The sequence below is a fragment of the Schistocerca nitens genome, chromosome 3 (genome assembly GCF_023898315.1).
Source record: "Schistocerca nitens isolate TAMUIC-IGC-003100 chromosome 3, iqSchNite1.1, whole genome shotgun sequence".
NCBI classification, from domain to species: Eukaryota; Metazoa; Arthropoda; class Insecta; order Orthoptera; family Acrididae; genus Schistocerca; species Schistocerca nitens.
The window spans coordinates 308,242,508-308,259,987 of NC_064616.1; positions in this window are offsets into that span (position 1 = coordinate 308,242,508).

A 17,480-nucleotide genomic window follows, 5' to 3' on the forward strand; every position below is an offset into this window, starting at 1 on the left:
GTTTTGCTAAGGTGCTAAGGTATGGTGATGGTAACTGTTGTATGCTGCACGCATCAATCTATTTACAGACCCACGAATCTCTATTAACTTTTGCCTGTCGTCATTTGCGCTTTCTCTTTTGAACCGAGAGCGCAAAAGCCTTTGCTTTCTCAACATTTCCCGAATTTGGTTGTTAAACTATGGCGGGTCTTTTCGGTACTTCATACACTTACTCAGCACATACTTCTCCAGAACACGATTTACAATCCGTTTAAACTTTGTCCATAATTTCTCTACGTCCATTATACTAGAACTAAATGATGTCAGTTGTTTAAGTGGGATGCTAACAACTGCTTACCTACTCTCTGTAGCGAAAGTACTCTCCAAGCCTTCTTGATTGCTTTATTAACGTTAGTAACAATAGTCGCTATGACGACATCATGATCACTAATCCCTACCTCTCTATTGACGCCGTCGATAAGGTCAGGACTGTTTGTAGCTACAAGGTCTAAAATACACTGACGGAAAAAAAAATCGCAGCACCAAGATGGATTTGTGGAACATAAACGAAAGATGGTAAGCGTGTTTCTATATCTCTAAGATCGTGTTTGTTCAAGTTTCGCGCCAGTCAAATGGTTCTAGTGGCTCTGAGCACTATGGGACTTGACTTCTAAGGTCATCGGTCCCCTAGAACTTAGAACTACTTAAACCTAACTAACCTAAGGACATCACACACATCCATGCCCGAGGCAGGATTCGAACCTGCGACCGTAGCGGTCGCGCGGTTCCAGACTGTAGCGCCTAGAACCGCTCGGTCACCCCGGCCGGCTCTTCGCACCAGTCGCGTAAGAGTGGCGCTAGGAGTGCCACTATGCAGAGACAAATCAGGTTTGCTATAAATATACGCTGTAACAGTCCTGAGCATTAGTTACCTTCGAGACTGGACAAGGTGAGTTGATTTTAGTCAAGGATTCCTTCAAGGCTACAAAGCCGCCATACTCAACACCGCACTGAGTATGGACGTGGTTGTATAATACGGCAACGAGAAGCTGCATATTCCTTCTGCGATATTACAGGAAGACTTGGTAGGAATGTAACCACTGTAATGATTGTTGGCAGCGGTGGTCACGAGAATGTACGGTCGCAAGAAGACCGGACTCCGGACGCCCACGTGGTACTACCGAGAGGACAGACCGTCATGTTCGGCGTATTGCTCTGGCGCATCGTACAGCATCTCTAGCAGCAATTTGAGCAGCACTGGGCACCACAGTTACACAACGAACTGTTACAACTTAGTTACTTCAAGGACAGCTCCGAGCCAGACGCCCTCTGGCGTCCATTCTACTGTCCCGAAACCACCGCCATTTTCGACTTCAGTGGTGTCAAAATTGTTCAAATGGCTCTGAGCACTATGGGACTTAACAGCTATGGTCATCAGTCCCCTAGAACTTAGAACTACTTAAACCTAACTAACCTAAGGACATCACACAACACCCAGTCATCACGAGGCAGAGAAAATCCCTGACCCCGCCGGGAATCGAACCCGGGAACCCGGGTCAGTGGTGTCAAGCGAGAGCTCACTGTAGGGCAGGGTGAATATCTGTTGTGTTTCTGCCGGCCGGTGTGGCCGTGCGGTTCTAGGCGCTTCAGTCTGGAACCGCGTGACCGCTACGGTCGCAGGTTCTAATCCTGCCTGGGGCATGGATGTGTGTGATGTCCTTGGGTTAGTTAGGTTTAAGTAGTTCTAACTTCTAGGAGACTGATGACCACAGATGTTAAGTCCCATAGTGCTCAGAGCCATTTGAACCATTTGTTGTGTTTCTAATGAAAGCTGATTCTGCCTCTGTGCAAGTGATGGCCCTGTGTTGGTTAGAAGGAGGCCAGTTGAGGGTATGCAGTCAACCTGTCTGTGTGCTAGTCACACTTGACCAATACCTGAAGTTATGGTATGGGCTACGATTTAGTGTAACAGCAGGAGCACCCTCGTGGATTTTCCACGCATCCTGACTGCAAAATTGTACGTCAGTCTTGTGCTGCCATTCATGAACAGCATTCTATGGGGTGGTTTCCAACAGGATAACGCTCGTCCACATACCACTTTTGTAACCCAACATGCTCGATAGAGTCTCGACATATTGTCTTGGGCTGCTCAATTACCAGATCAGTCTCCAATCGAGCACATATGGCACATCGTCGGACGACAGACAGTTCCAGCGTTATCCACAACCAGCATTAACCGTCCCTGAACTGACCCACCACATGCAACAAGTATGGAACTCCATCCCACAAACTGAAATCCGGCACCTGTACAACACTATACATGCGCGTTTGCTGCTTGCACTCAGCGTTCTGGCGGTTACACCGTTTATTAAAGTACCAGCATTTCATATTTGCAATGGCTTATCTCGCGCTTACTTTAATCTGCTATCTTGCAATGCTAATCACTTAAATATGTTAGCTCGACAAATGTACTCCCGAAATTTCATTATCTACATTATTTTTTGTGTGTTGCGAATTTTTTCAGTCGGTGTAGTTCCGCTGCGTGTGGGCTGTCAAAATAGCTGCTCAAGACAGTTTCCGGAAACGTGTTCGAAAGTACTTCTCAAGACTGTCTATCTGTACGCCTGCAAAGAATCCACTGACGCTTCCGCCTGACGTAAAAATGTTTCCGCACAGTTAGCCTTGGACAGCTGTAATTAAACCCCCGGAGCCATTCTGTCATTGTCGAATAGCCGGACTACACTATGACATCCAGTATCTGCCAGAGAAAGTCGTATAATTGAGGCAACCAGCACCACTGCCACCGGGCCTCGAACCCTCGACCACTGTCTGACCACCTTGGCTCTTGGGCAGCTCAGCATTCTGTTGTTTCACCAGTCTATGGTTGCAGCGTCCAGCCATCTCAGCATCTGCCGAGGATGACTCCTTCACCCTGTGCCTCTGGGGTGAGACAAAGTCCCCCATATTCCCGGTGATAGTAGAGGACACCTGCTGTGGGCTGGTAGTGCAACACTTCCCTTGATATAGCGGCAACAGCGGCGGTGCATGGTCTACCCTGCCTCTAATAGGGCCACGCCGGGAGGTCAACACCCCAGGAGACCTCACGTCAGTGTATTTGCCACAATCGCCAGGAATCGGTACTAGCAGCTGCAAAAAGGTACGACAGTGTAAACAATCAGCAATAAAGGATTTCTTGCATCGACGACTTGCCTTCTTATTCTGCACCCACATCCAGCTCTGGTAGACTATCATCACTCGCACCGAGGCATCTTAGACACTCCGATTTATTTTTTGTCAAAAGAACTACTAACGGTTCTGCAGCACAGTCATCCTACACAGCAATATGAGTAAGTGCCTAATTTAGAGTTTTCTGACACTGCATGGTTTTTTCTATCCTTTATTCGTCCTTGTTGTTTAGGATTTACCGTGTAATTTTGGTGCTAGTTGGTGAGCAAGATATCTGAACAGGTTCTGGCTCAGCATGTGATTCAGCATTTGCTGGATCAGGTGACTTAGTTATAGACAGAAATAGGAAAACTAAAGAAGAAAAGGAGGGAATGACCACATCCTAGTGTACCTGTTCCTGAATTAGTTTGTTAGTTACATGTTCCATAGATAATTTGAACGATTCTTTTGTCGATATCGAAATGATGTGAAACGAGACAGTTTACAGCTATACCTGAAACATGATTAACGTTAACATTACATTTTTACACTTAAAAACTACTTTTTTGAGGCTAACAATTTTTAGACAGGAATTCGTGGTGGAGCAGTGAAATAGGAGGAATTGTCCAAGAGAAATGATATTACGTTAGATTTAAATCTTGCTTTGCTACCTGTCAGACATTTTATGATATTGAGCAAATGATCAAAAATATTTGTTGCTCCATGTTGGACTTCTTTCTAATCCATTGACCGTTTCAATAACGGGTAATAAAGGTAATTTTTCCTATACCATTGTCGGTATGGATATAGCTGTTCTTCTTATATTGTGATGGTTTATTGTCTGGAGCCGCGCGACCGCTACGGCCGCAGGTTCGAATCCTGCCTCGGGCATGGATGTGTGTGATGTCCTTAGGTTAGTTAGGTTTAAGTAGTTCTAAGTTCTAGGGGACTGATGGCCTCAGATGTTAAGTCCCATAGTGCTCAGAGCCATTTGAACCATTTGATGGTTTATTCATAACGAATTACGTTAGCGAATGGTGTATGTATTGTGATGGTGCAGTCAACACTTCCTTTTTAAGTGATAAATAAATGTAAATGTCGTGTGACTAGGGCCTCCCGTCGGGTAGACCGTTCGCCGTGTGCAAGTCTTTCGATTTGACGCCACTTCGGCGACTTGCGCGTCGGTGGGGATGAAATGATGATGACTAGGACACCACAACAACACCCAGTGACTGAGCGGAGAAAATCTCCGACTCAGCCGGAAATCGAACCCGGGCCCTTAGGATTGGCATTCTGTCGCGCTGACCACTCAGCTACCGGAGGCGGACTTTCTAAGTGATTAGTTGCCACATAAAATTATTCCATAAGACGTTACTGAGTAGACATATGCGCAGTACGTCAGAAAGTCCACTCGATTGTTTCCAAGACTAGCAATTATACGAAGAACAAAAATAGTTGACTTAGTTATTTGAGAAGCTCAGTAATATGCCTTTTCGACTTCAAGTTTTCATCAATATGTACGCCCAAAAATTTGGAGCATTCTACCCTATTTACTGACTCTCATTCATGTGCTGCATCAATTGTTATTTGTATGACTATTTGTTGACAGAATTTAATATAGTCTGTTTTCTCAAAATTTAAGAATAGTCGATTTTCAGAAAACAACTTAATAATTCTTTGTAAAACACAAGTAACAACCTTTTTTATTGCTTCTTGTGTAATATAACAATAGTATCGTCTGCAGAAAGCACCAATACTTCTTCTTGAATGTTAGGTGGGAGGTTATTCACATACATAAAGAATAAGAGTTGACCCAAAATTGAACTCTGTGAGACTTCCTCTATGCTTTCTCCCCAGTCACTAAAATTTTCTACCTTTCCTGCATTATCTGAATTAATCAGCAAAGAGTTTTGCATTCTGTTCGTTAAGTATGATTCCAACAGTTGTGTGCAAAGCAATCAATTCCACAAAACTTATGTTTTTCTATGAGTGTAACATGATCTACACAAAGATACGCCTTGGAAATATCACAACAAATACCAACTGGACAAATTTTATTGTTTAAGGATTGTAATATTTCGAGGGGCAATGTCTAAACAACATTCTCAGATTAGTAATCCTTCTGAAATCCAAAGTAACACGACTTCTTTGGCAGCACCAGTTACCAGCAAAACAGGTTACAAAATCTTCATGGTTTTTGATCATTTGGATACAGCTACAAGGTTCGGAAATTGGAATAATGAGCAATTATTAAGTGTAGCTAGAGTGAAGTTAGCGAAGAACGCTGGGGCTGATGTAATGTGACAAGAGAAATTAACGGATGCCTAGTTGTTTGATGACTTCAGAGAAAGGTTAATAGAAAGATGTAGGGGGGAAAATACATCAATATATTACTGTGAGCAACTTAACGGGATATTTGAGAAACATGGAGAATCAGTAGAGAGTTTTGTAGACCGCACTTGGAAAATTAATGTCAATACATGTGAATTGACAAAGGATGATAATGTGAGTAAGACCATATTACAATAAGCCGAACAGAGAGTGCTTGCTGAATTTTTGTGAGGTTCACTAGCAGAAATGTCATGAAGAGTACGCCTGGAAATTCCAAAGACTTTGAGTAAAGCGCTAGACACTGCAGCAGCCCTGCTGAAATAGATGTGGTTACTAAACCACAGAAAAAGAAAGTTATATCTAAAACAGACGTCAAATGTTTTAAATTTGGCCATCAAGGTTACATTCAGCGTAATTGTAGGGAACAACAATATCAAACACTTAAATTATATGGGTGCATTGATCGGAATTGTGTACGGAATGGTTCACAGGGACAGGGATGGTGGCCACAGAGTGGACCTCGTACCCTTCTGTTAAATAGGAAAGCAAGTGGTGTGTACGCTATGCAGTGCTCCCAGTAAGGGTTAGCACGGGTCACCACAGAGTTGAATCAATGGCAGACTTCTTTCTGACCGGATACGTGAGAGGAAAATTATGCAAAATTTTATTAGATACAGGGTCTCAAGTATCGGTGGCCATTAAGAGTATACTTGGCGAAGCAAAATTAAATCCCCCATGCTGAAGATTAAGCAGCATAGGTGGTGGTGGTGGGGGGGGGGGGGGTGATGTTAATTCACTCAGTTCAGCATTACTGAGATTCCAAGTGGGACGAAGTAGCTTCGAGGTTCTCCCTATGGTCGGCAGTGGTTACAATGTCACGCTCAGTTCAGATTTTCTGGTTGCATATCATGCCACAGTTAACTTAGAATGGCATATAGCAGAGCTGAATGAAACACTGTCACTGTCACTGTCACAAGGATCATCCCTAGGCCAGGGATGGCCACCTGAATTGCGTACAAGGTCCCATAAAGTCAGTTCATGGGATATCATACCTAAAGGTACAGAAAAACTACTCTCGGTATATGTAGGAACTGATGTGGTAGTTAAATCTTTGTGTATGGCCGAGCCTTTCACTGAAAATTAAGAGTTGGATAGAGCACAATGTCTTACACGACATTGTTTGACCGATGTATTGGAAATTAATGGAAGAGAGTTGTGCCTGTCAGCACTGATTACTTTAGTTCTGAAAAAATAAAGCTATAACATAGTACTCCAATAGCCAGCTTAGAAGTACTGGACGAGAATGAATTAGGAAAGGATTTCACATCAATCTACGTAATGTCGGGACAGTCTGTCAGTTTAACTACACTGACGAGGAAAGTATCACACTTAAGAGGGACAGTATAATGTGGACAAGGACAGACCGTTGGGGGAATATGCCGAGTTATTTGATCCTTCTCGTCCATGGCCTGCCACACACTTAACTCAAAATCATGTTCCAACTGGGAATCGTCCACCAGTCTATAAGAAACCTTACAGAACCCCACACTATTTACAGTCTGCAATGGAAAAGTTTATAAATCAACAATTTCGCCGGCCGATGTGGCCGTGCGGTTCTAGGCGCTGCAGTCTGGAACCGCGAGGCCGCTACGGTCGCAGGTTCGAATCCTGCCTCGGGCATGGATGTGTGTGATGTCCTTAGGTTAGTTAGGTTTAACTAGTTCTAAGTCCTAGGGGACTAATGACCTGAGAAGTTGAGTCCCATAGTGCTCAGAGCCATTTGAACCATTTTTTTCAACAATTTCATGATGGGATCAGTGAAGAGAGTAACACGTCCTAGGCTGCACAGGTTGGCATTGTAGCAAAGAAACCATCAGATAACAATAAAGAATATAGATTTTGTTGCGATTATCCTTATTTAAACCAAAGGACAGTAAAAGACGCCTATATTACACCTAACATCTACAGCTGCATCTACTTATACATACATACCCACAAGCCACTGCCTATTGTCGTTGAACAGATGAACTACGTTATGACATCCAGTCCGTGCCAGAGAAAGCCGTAAGAAAGAGGCAGTCACCACCACTGTCGCCAGGCTTCGAATCCTCGACCGCTGCCTGACCTTCTGTGTGTTTTGGCAGCTCAACACTCTGCACCTTTGCTGGTCTACAGTGGTGGGGTCCAGTCATCTACACATCTGATGAGATCCAAACTGAGGACTCTTCCACCATGTATCACTGGGGCTAGGTGCGGAATACCATATTCTCAGTGACAGCAGCAGACGCCTGACAACCCAGCTACGGGCTGGTAATGTCAGACATACCCTGACACAGCAGCAGCAGTGGCTGCGCACTGTCTGCACTACCTCTGACAAGGCCAAGCTGGGAATTCAACACTCCGGAAGACTTGCGTATTTTCCACATTCGCCATGGATCAATACTACGACCCTTGAAGGCTGAGGAATGTATATTAACAGCAACAAAGGGTTTCTTGTAGGCAAGAGCTGCTTTCGTCTGCTGCACCCACCTGCATCTCCGGTAGAGAATCACCGCCCACACTAAGCCATCCTACATACTAGATATACAAGGTTCATGATGAAGGAAGTAGTACAGTTTTAGAATCGTACTGAAATTTGGCCTCAAGAAATTTTGTGAGCAAGGTTTTTGCCAGGGCACAGAGCACTTCTTATAAAGTCTTCCACTGGAGAGTGCTGAGCATATCCCTTTTGTGTTCGTGGATACTATGCTTTTGTTGCTTGTAAAACTTTATTGTACTGTTGTGCTTCCTTGTTGTGTACAAAATGCGACATAACTCCAGAATAAAAAGAGCTATGTTCAAATGAAAGAGATCATTGCTTTTGCATGCAATTCTTTACCTGTCTCGTATGTCGCATGAACCCCTTTACACCTGAAAATGACGAGATGTATCCGATATGTTCGCCATGTTCTCAACATAGAGTCTCAGCCCCCACCCCCTCCTCACATCTTATACTGTTGTTGTTGTGGTCTTCAGTCCAGAGACTGGTTTGATGCAGCTCTCCATGCTGCTCTATCCTGTGCAAGCTTATTCATCTCCGAGTAACTACTGCAACCTACATCCTTCTGAATCTGCTTAGTGTATTCATCTCTTGGTCTCCCTCTACGATTTTTACCCTCCACGCTTCCCTCCACATCTCATACTGTTGTTGTTGTGGTCTTCAGTCCAGAGACTGGTTTGATGCAGCTCTCCATGCTGCTCTATCCTGTGCAAGCTTATTCATCTCCGAGTAACTACTGCAACCTACATCCTTCTGAATCTGCTTAGTGTATTCAACTCTTGGTCTCCCTCTACGATTTTTACCCTCCACGCTTCCCTCCACCACTAAATTGATGATTCCTTTCCCTTGATGCCGCAGAACGTGGCCTACTAACCGGTCCCTTCTTCAGGTCAAGTTGTGCCACAAATTCCTCTTCTCCCCCATTCTATTCAGTACCTCCTCATTAGTTACTTGATCTACCCATCTAATCTTCAGCATTCTTCTGTGGCACCACATTTCGAAACCTTCTTTTCTCTTCTTGTCTAAACTATTTATCGTCCATCTTTCACATCCATACATGGCTACACTCCATACAAATGGTTTTAGAAAAGACTTCCTGGTACTTAAATCTATACTCGATGTTAACAAATTTCTCTTCTTCAGAAATGATTTTCTTCCCATTGCTAGTCTACATTTTATATCCTCTGTACTTCGACAATCATCAGTTATTATGCTTCCCAAATAGCAGAACTCATCTACTACTTTAAGTGTCTCATTTCCTAATCTACTAATCTAATTCCCTTAGCATCACCTGATTTAATTAGACTACATTCCATTATCCTCGTTTTGCTTTTGTTGATGTTCATCTTATATCCGCATTTCAAGACACTGTCCATTCCGTTCAACTGCTCTTCCAGGTCCTTTGCTGTCTCTGACAGGATTACAATGTCATCGGAAAACCTACAGAGCTTTAACTTTCTATTTATCCACCGGTTTTTGTTTCAGAAGTTTGGTTCCACGCAAAGGGAGTAACCTGGAATATTTACGTTCTACGATAAATGTTCATTGAAAAAGTGTACAGTGTGACTAAACATAAACCGATGTCTTTAACAATTTCTTTACTTGTAAAAACTACTTCAGAAGAAGAACTACCACTACCAATGTGGATCTAGGCGCTTCAGTCCGGAACCGCGCGACCGCTACGGTCACAGGTTCGAATCCTGCCTCGGGCATGGATAAGTGTGACGTCCTTAGGTTAGTTAGGTTTAAGTAGTCTTAAGTTATAGGGGACTGATGGCCTCAGCAGTTAAGTGCTATAGTGCTCACAGCCATTTGAACCTTTTGAACCGATGCGGAACAACAATACATTTTTGGCACTGCTCCTCTTCTCCCCACTGCCCTTCGTCCCTTTCCAAAAGCTTAGCTGCCATCATAAAAAAAAATCTTTCATTTACAGTTTTAAACCTACTACATTCTGTTTTAATAACTTTAAAAACATGTACTTTTTTTATCAGATTAGATTTTTTAAACCATCCATTTATATTTTGTAACTGCTCTCTGATATTTGTTCATATCTAATGACCACGCCATTGAGGGCCATTAAACTCTAATCCTCCTTACTTTCTCTCTTCGGTTTTTAGTTACTTGCATGTTCCAGGGATCATAACTATGACATTTTGTTGTGACGTGCAGTGAGTTAAATTTAAAATTGTGATACCAGCTTATCACTGAAAAACAAACATGACTGTCTTAAAAAATAAATTTTTACAGAAAGTGATTTATTCTTAACTATGTTCAATCTCTCACTCACTCACTCACTCACCTACATAAATACACACACACAAACACAAACACTAGATTATTATTGCACGATCAGAACTTATTCTACTCTGGATCTATAGTACTTGTATGTAGTTTGGCGGTGCACCACAGTGCAGTAAAAAAATCCTCGTCCTTCTCTCAGTTCCTGTTTCCATAGAATGGTCAAAACACAGTCCTGTCGCAGCTTAACCTGTTTCTACACGGTCTGCAAAAGGTGGTAGATATACACTCCTGGAAATTGAAATAAGAACACCGTGAATTCATTGTCCCAGGAAGGGGAAACTTTATTGACACATTCCTGGGGTCAGATACATCACATGATCACACTGACAGAACCACAGGCACATAGACACAGGCAACAGAGCATGCACAATGTCGGCACTAGTACAGTGTATATCCACCTTTCGCAGCAATGCAGGCTGCTATTCTCCCATGGAGACGATCGTAGAGATGCTGGATGTAGTCCTGTGGAACGGCTTGCCATGCCATTTCTACCTGGCGCCTCAGTTGGACCAGCGTTCGTGCTGGACGTGCAGACCGCGTGAGACGACGCTTCATCCAGTCCCAAACATGCTCAATGGGGGACAGATCCGGAGATCTTGCTGGCCAGGGTAGTTGACTTACACCTTCTGGAGCACGTTGGGTGGCACGGGATACATGCGGACGTGCATTGTCCTGTTGGAACAGCAAGTTCCCTTGCCGGTCTAGGAATGGTAGAACGATGGGTTCGATGACGGTTTGGATGTACCGTGCACTATTCAGTGTCCCCTCGACGATCACCAGTGGTGTACGGCCAGTGTAGGAGATCGCTCCCCACACCATGATGCCGGGTGTTGGCCCTGTGTGCCTCGGTCGTATGCAGTCCTGATTGTGGCGCTCACCTGCACGGCGCCAAACACGCATACGACCATCATTGGCACCAAGGCAGAAGCGACTCTCATCGCTGAAGACGACACGTCTCCATTCGTCCCTCCATTCACGCCTGTCGCGACACCACTGGAGGCGGGCTGCACGATGTTGGGGCGTGAGCGGAAGACGGCCTAACGGTGTGCGGGACCGTAGCCCAGCTTCATGGAGACGGTTGCGAATGGTCCTCGCCGATACCCCAGGAGCAACAGTGTCCCTAATTTGCTGGGAAGTGGCGGTGCGGTCCCCTACGGCACTGCGTAGGATCCTACGGTCTTGGCGTGCATCCGTGCGTCGCTGCGGTCCGGTCCCAGGTCGACGGGCACGTGCACCTTCCGCCGACCACTGGCGACAACATCGATGTACTGTGGAGACCTCACGCCCCACGTGTTGAGCAATTCGGCGGTACGTCCACCCGGCCTCCCGCATGCCCACTATACGCCCTCGCTCAAAGTCCGTCAACTGCACATACGGTTCACGTCCACGCTGTCGCGGCATGCTACCAGTGTTAAAGACTGCGATGGAGCTCCGTATGCCACGGTAAACTGGCTGACACTGACGGCGGCGGTGCACAAATGCTGCGCAGCTAGCGCCATTCGACGGCCAACACCGCGGTTCCTGGTGTGTCCGCTGTGCCGTGCGTGTGATCATTGCTTGTACAGCCCTCTCGCAGTGTCCCGAGCAAGTATGGTGGGTCTGACACACCGGTGTCAACGTGTTCTTTTTTCCATTTCCAGGAGTGTAGTTTCCGCCGGCCGGGGTGGCCGAGCGGTTCTAGGCGCTACAGTCTGGAACCGCGCGACCGCTACGGTAGCAGGTTCGAATCCTGCCTCGGGCATGGATGTGTGTGATGTCCTTAGGTTAGTTAGGTTTAAGCAGTTCTAAGTTCAAGGGGACTGATGACCTTAGAAGTTAAGTCCCATTTGAACCATATAAAGCTGCAAGGATGGTGGTGCAGTGTGTGAGAGGGCTGTTGCAGGATGGATAGGGACTACCTAAAACGAGAGTGGAACTTTACTATAGCAGTTAGGTTCCAGAGAGGTGACTCGTTTCGATATGTGAGAGTGCCAGAAATATGATTCACTAGTGGCTGTGATCATTATACGACTTCTCCATTGGATCCAACGCAGGTACGTGCTTGAATGGAGGGACTTCATTCCAAAACCCAGACAGCATTTCTAGCGGATAGCGTAGCATTAGAGATCTGGAAAGTTAGTCTACATTTCTTACGACGTCAATCAGCACACCATCTACTGTTTGTGATCCTTCTCAATCAACCATCGCCTATAGCTCAGTGGTTATATCACCGAACCTCTGACATGGCATCGAGGCAAAATGCGTTACAAATACTGTAGAAATATCTAGCTGCGGTGGCATGAGGGAGCCGCAAATACCAGTTTCATACCACGTTCCTTAACCGAATCAATTTCTAAATTGCGTAATTTTATTAAGACGTTGCATCGTCGGCGACGTGTAAGCACACTGTTGTTCTGATACTATATACTCCAGCGATCATCGTCACGGAGTTTCTCTGAACAAAAAACCACCTCATTCAGAGGTAATGTCGTACCTCGATTTATAAAGCCAGTATAGCTTTTAACATGGATATTTGTGTGCACCTGTAGAACCAAGACCACTTGTGACAGTAGCATACAGTAGTTGTTGCTATCGGGTTTTTTAACATCTGGTGGTTTGTCAGAGGATTACACCTCTCTTTCTAATACACAGTGGTACCACACGCAAGAAAAACTTATGAGACATGTACACCCATCGCTGATTTTCTGTCAAAATTATTTTGTATCGTCTGCAATCATTTATTGGCGAAGTATTATATGTAGTAGTAGGGGGTGCGTGATAGCTTCGCCTTGAGCATCAGGCTTATGAAGTATGGGTTTGTGTTCCGATATGTGCGAAGGAAATGAGTATGTCCAGTCGTAAGGAAGGTATGGATTTGACGTGGAGTACTGTGATAGCAAAGGGAAGTCATAAGAATGGTACCGATATTTCTATTTCCAGAGCCGCAGCCGTCAGCAGGGTGTATTTCCGATACTTTGCTCATTGCCGAATGTCGTTCAAGTGAGACCGCAATCGTAACACTTAGTTGTAAATACAGGGATAAAATATATACGAGGCCGGATTTTTCCTAGGACGACTCTGTCTATGCGTGCTTGACATGCCGGTGACCTGTGCTGGAATGATTCATGTTTCCCGTTAATGGTAGGAGCGTCCGAATGAAAAAGCCTGTTGGAGTGTAGGAATGTAGCTGACTTACTGTGTTGTCCTCTAGACGGCCGAATAGCGAACTAATACTTAGTATGTGTTGGATAGCTTTCGTGATCGCATGGAAATTTGAGAAGATTGAATATAGACGTGTGTTTGCACTGGACCGTTATTCCCTTCCATGTAAATTCTTCAGTTGACTGATTCTACACATTTCGTGCCTTTATTTAGTTGAGGGAACATCGATTGTGGTGTGTGCATCTAGCAGGTGAAAGACACGTTTGCTGGTTCTCTAGACATGAGAAACACCTTAGTTGACTTTGTAAATTATAGGGATGATTTGGAATCTGTTACATCAGCGAGATGGTTATTCACGAGTGGAAATATCATTTTCTTCTCTTTGTTTCGAGTTCTCAGGTAAAGGTCTTCGCAGACGAGATAAGTATTATGTTGCACGAGCAATCAGTAGGATATTGCTGTATGCTTGATATCGAGAAGTACCGCGAAAATGGTATAATATTATGGCAAACCATGCGAAAGTACATGTGTTCTTGTAATCCCAGAGTCTGGAGATGGCTGTAGAAAAGCAAGCAGGTCCGACCAGAAACAGTAACGCGTTTGTGCCAAGGGGAAACGAGCCCAAATTTTTAGAACCGTTCTGAGAGAGACTTTGGTTCACTGAGGGCGCTCTGGTCACTCGTCGGGGGTGGATGACCACCGACCTTGCATGGTAGTATCTAGTGTTGTGAGGGGTATATACGGTATGTCTTTGCAGTATATGTACAATTGATGTAAAATGGATGATTTTGTATGGCACAGGATTCGAGTTGTATGTTTACTACATCGACACAGTACACGGTGATATATTGCTGGGTTGGAGATCGGTTTCATGCTCTAATATTCAAGCTCTTGTCCTCAGTGGGAGAGCAGTGTAATTGAGTAAGAGTCTTTCCGTATTTGACGATATGTAGTGGCACTTTGCAGGGTTTAATTGTCGGTGCAGTATGGCGATCTGTGTAAAATAGTTTTTTGCCACTGAAAGTCTCATCTGCAGAAAAGAAAGTAAAGGTGGATGGTGCTTCCACACCGGCAGCATCAGTAATTTGGAGGGTGAATTCTGTAAGAGCCAATCGTAATGCTCTGTTCACTCACACGACATCCTTTGTGCTGGGATATAGGAGTCTCTACATAGCAGTGAGAACGTTTGTGTATGTTGAAAGCAGGAAGGGTAACAAGTGATAGATGAGGTGCCACATTAGGACCACAAGGAAGAATGCATTCGGCGTTATTCTGCGTTATTTTCGTAAACAGGTTCTGTTAGGGACGAATTTCCATGCAGACAAGCTGAGGCATCACAAAAGCTCCTACAAAAGCGACCATTAACTATTTGTGGGACACTATACAATTTCTGAGAGGTCGACTTGGCTCTTATTTTACATATACATGTGACATCAGTATAACATTGAGAACCTTTAAGATGGTGAATCGCCATCCAGACATTTCGCGGCATTGTGTCAGTCATGCTGGGCAGGTAAGCACGGCTATATGCATCTCGCATCTCCCATTACGATCGTGAGGGACAATGCACCCTGTGCTATTCTGGAAAGGATTTCTGCAGCATCTGCGAGGGTGAGTCGCTCGGCAGTTAGGTCATTGCTGGACCACAGATAGAGATAGGGATCACACCAGCAGCGGTGAACACATGCGTGCGCGGCCCAGAGGATGACTTGGTGCTTATTTATATTGACATGTGACGTCAGTGTAACACTCGAAGAACCATGTCTTTGACATGCCATCAGTTGCACGCCTGCGCTCGCTTGCATCTGGCTGGCCCTGCAGAACGCGCTACAGCCTCTGATAGTTGCGGTTGATGATAGTTCGGAAGCGTTTTTTACGTGCACTGGATTATTTTCGGCTGTTTAAGCAAAGTGAGCGTTACACATACATTATCTTTTGACGATTTAGGAGTTGTTTTGGTGTTCGTTTCATTATTTTGTGAACAGGTGTGCAGTGTATTATTTCGACAGTTGACAATTAGCAAGTGTGTTTGCAGAGTCTTTTTGATGGATTATTATTTTGACGATTTACGAGTTGTTTGGCTCCAAGGACATAAATGTATTGCATTATTTCGGTGATTTACGAGTGTTTTGCAGGTCTGTAGGCTGTGCAGTGCATTATTTTGGCAGTTTACAATTAGCAAGCGTGTCTGCAGAGCATTACACATGGGTTATTTCGGTGATCTACTAGTAGTTTGCAGGTCTGTATGCTGTATACTTCCCGCGGTTTTCTTAGGTCAGTAGAGATAGCCCAACTGACCTATCTTCCCTCCAAAATTCAAACTTCCCACCAGTTCCTAGGAAGAGGTGGTGGTCGAATGACTTAGGTTAGTGGAGGTACCACAAGTGACCTATCTTCCCGCCATTTTCTTAAGTTAGTAGAGGTTGCATTGTCCTGACGGAATTTGAACTTCCCGCCATTTTCTGGGGGAGGGGAGAGCGGAGGGGGGTTATGTTAGTGGAGGTAGCCCAATTGACCTATCTTCCATCCAAAAGTGAGGGGGGGGGGGGCGTGCACTTTCCTGCTATCTCAGATAAAGGTACTTGCATCATCAGCTGACATCATTTGATGACATCATCAACTGACGTCACGGCCACCGTCGTGGATGACGTCATGCACTGTTGCCAATTCTACAGGCCAACATCTTTTATGGCGTCATCGCCGCCATCTTGGATACATCTGGCAACAATAGAAAGTGGGGTGGTACATAGGTAGCTCTACTACTCAATATTCTTCGTACTTCGCCACAGATTGTGCCGTATCATAGACATTCTGCAGGTCCATGATGACCAAATGGGCCTCTACCCTTCTGGAAATTCCCTTCTTTATTAGATTCCGTAATGTGAAAATTCCATCAATACACGAGGCCCGTAATGTAAGACTGCTCTGTTCATCAGATATTATAGCCTCCATCTCTATTCTTTCTTTTAAGACTGTCATATGTAATGGCATCACACTTCTGCCCAGGTAATGTCCGTAGTCCAGCCTATTCCCCTTCTTGTAGATTGATGTAATAACATTTTTTTCCAGTCCTTGGGTACCTGGTCCCCTTCCAAACACTATACAGTTGGGCCAAGATATCATACATGACCATAGGAGCTGCCTTTATTGATGCTATGTTTATTCTTATCAATATAAAGCACTCCGTCTTCAGGCCACAAGTGGCCCATCAGGATCATCCGACCGCTGTGTCATCCTCAGTTGAGGATGCGAATAGGAGGGGCGTGTGTTCAGCACACCACTCTCGCGGCCGTTATGATGGTTTTCTTTGACCGGAGCTGCTACTGTTCGGTCGAGTAGCTCCTAAGTTGGCATCATGATGCTGAGTGTACCCCAAAAAAATGGCAACAGCTTATGGCAGCCTGGATGGTCACCCATCCAAGTGCCGGCCACGCCCGACAGCGCTTAACTTCGGTAATCTGACGGGAACTGGTGCATCCACTGACGCAATGCCGTTGCCCTTATCGATATAAGTCACCTAAAAATCAGAATATTCTGTTTCATTTCATGATTTACCCTCATGTATTATTTCTAATGGTGTTCAGATGTTGTGCAGTACAGAAAAGCATGTATTTCGTTTCATCTAAGTCTAGTGACAGTCCTTTTGCACAGAAGATGTTATTAATTTGCAACAAAATTTTACTAATATTTTCACATCTTGTAGTTGCTCCATAAGACTTCATTGTAACACTTGAATCTTCAGCAAAGAGAACTATTTTTGCTTCGTCGATGTATGATGGTAGATCATTTGTATAAAACGAGAACAAGAGCAGTCCCATTATCGATCTCTGCGATAGACTTGTAATCACTACAACTGTACTGCAGGGATCGATATTGGGTCATTTCTTGTTCTTGTTGTGTATTATCTGCCATCTTATATCGAAGAAGCAGAAATAGTTCTCCATTCCCCATTCCTAAAATACTGTTTCGTTCTTCAGACTCTCTGGGTTTCTTAATGCGACACTCTGTGTCCTTTAAATTA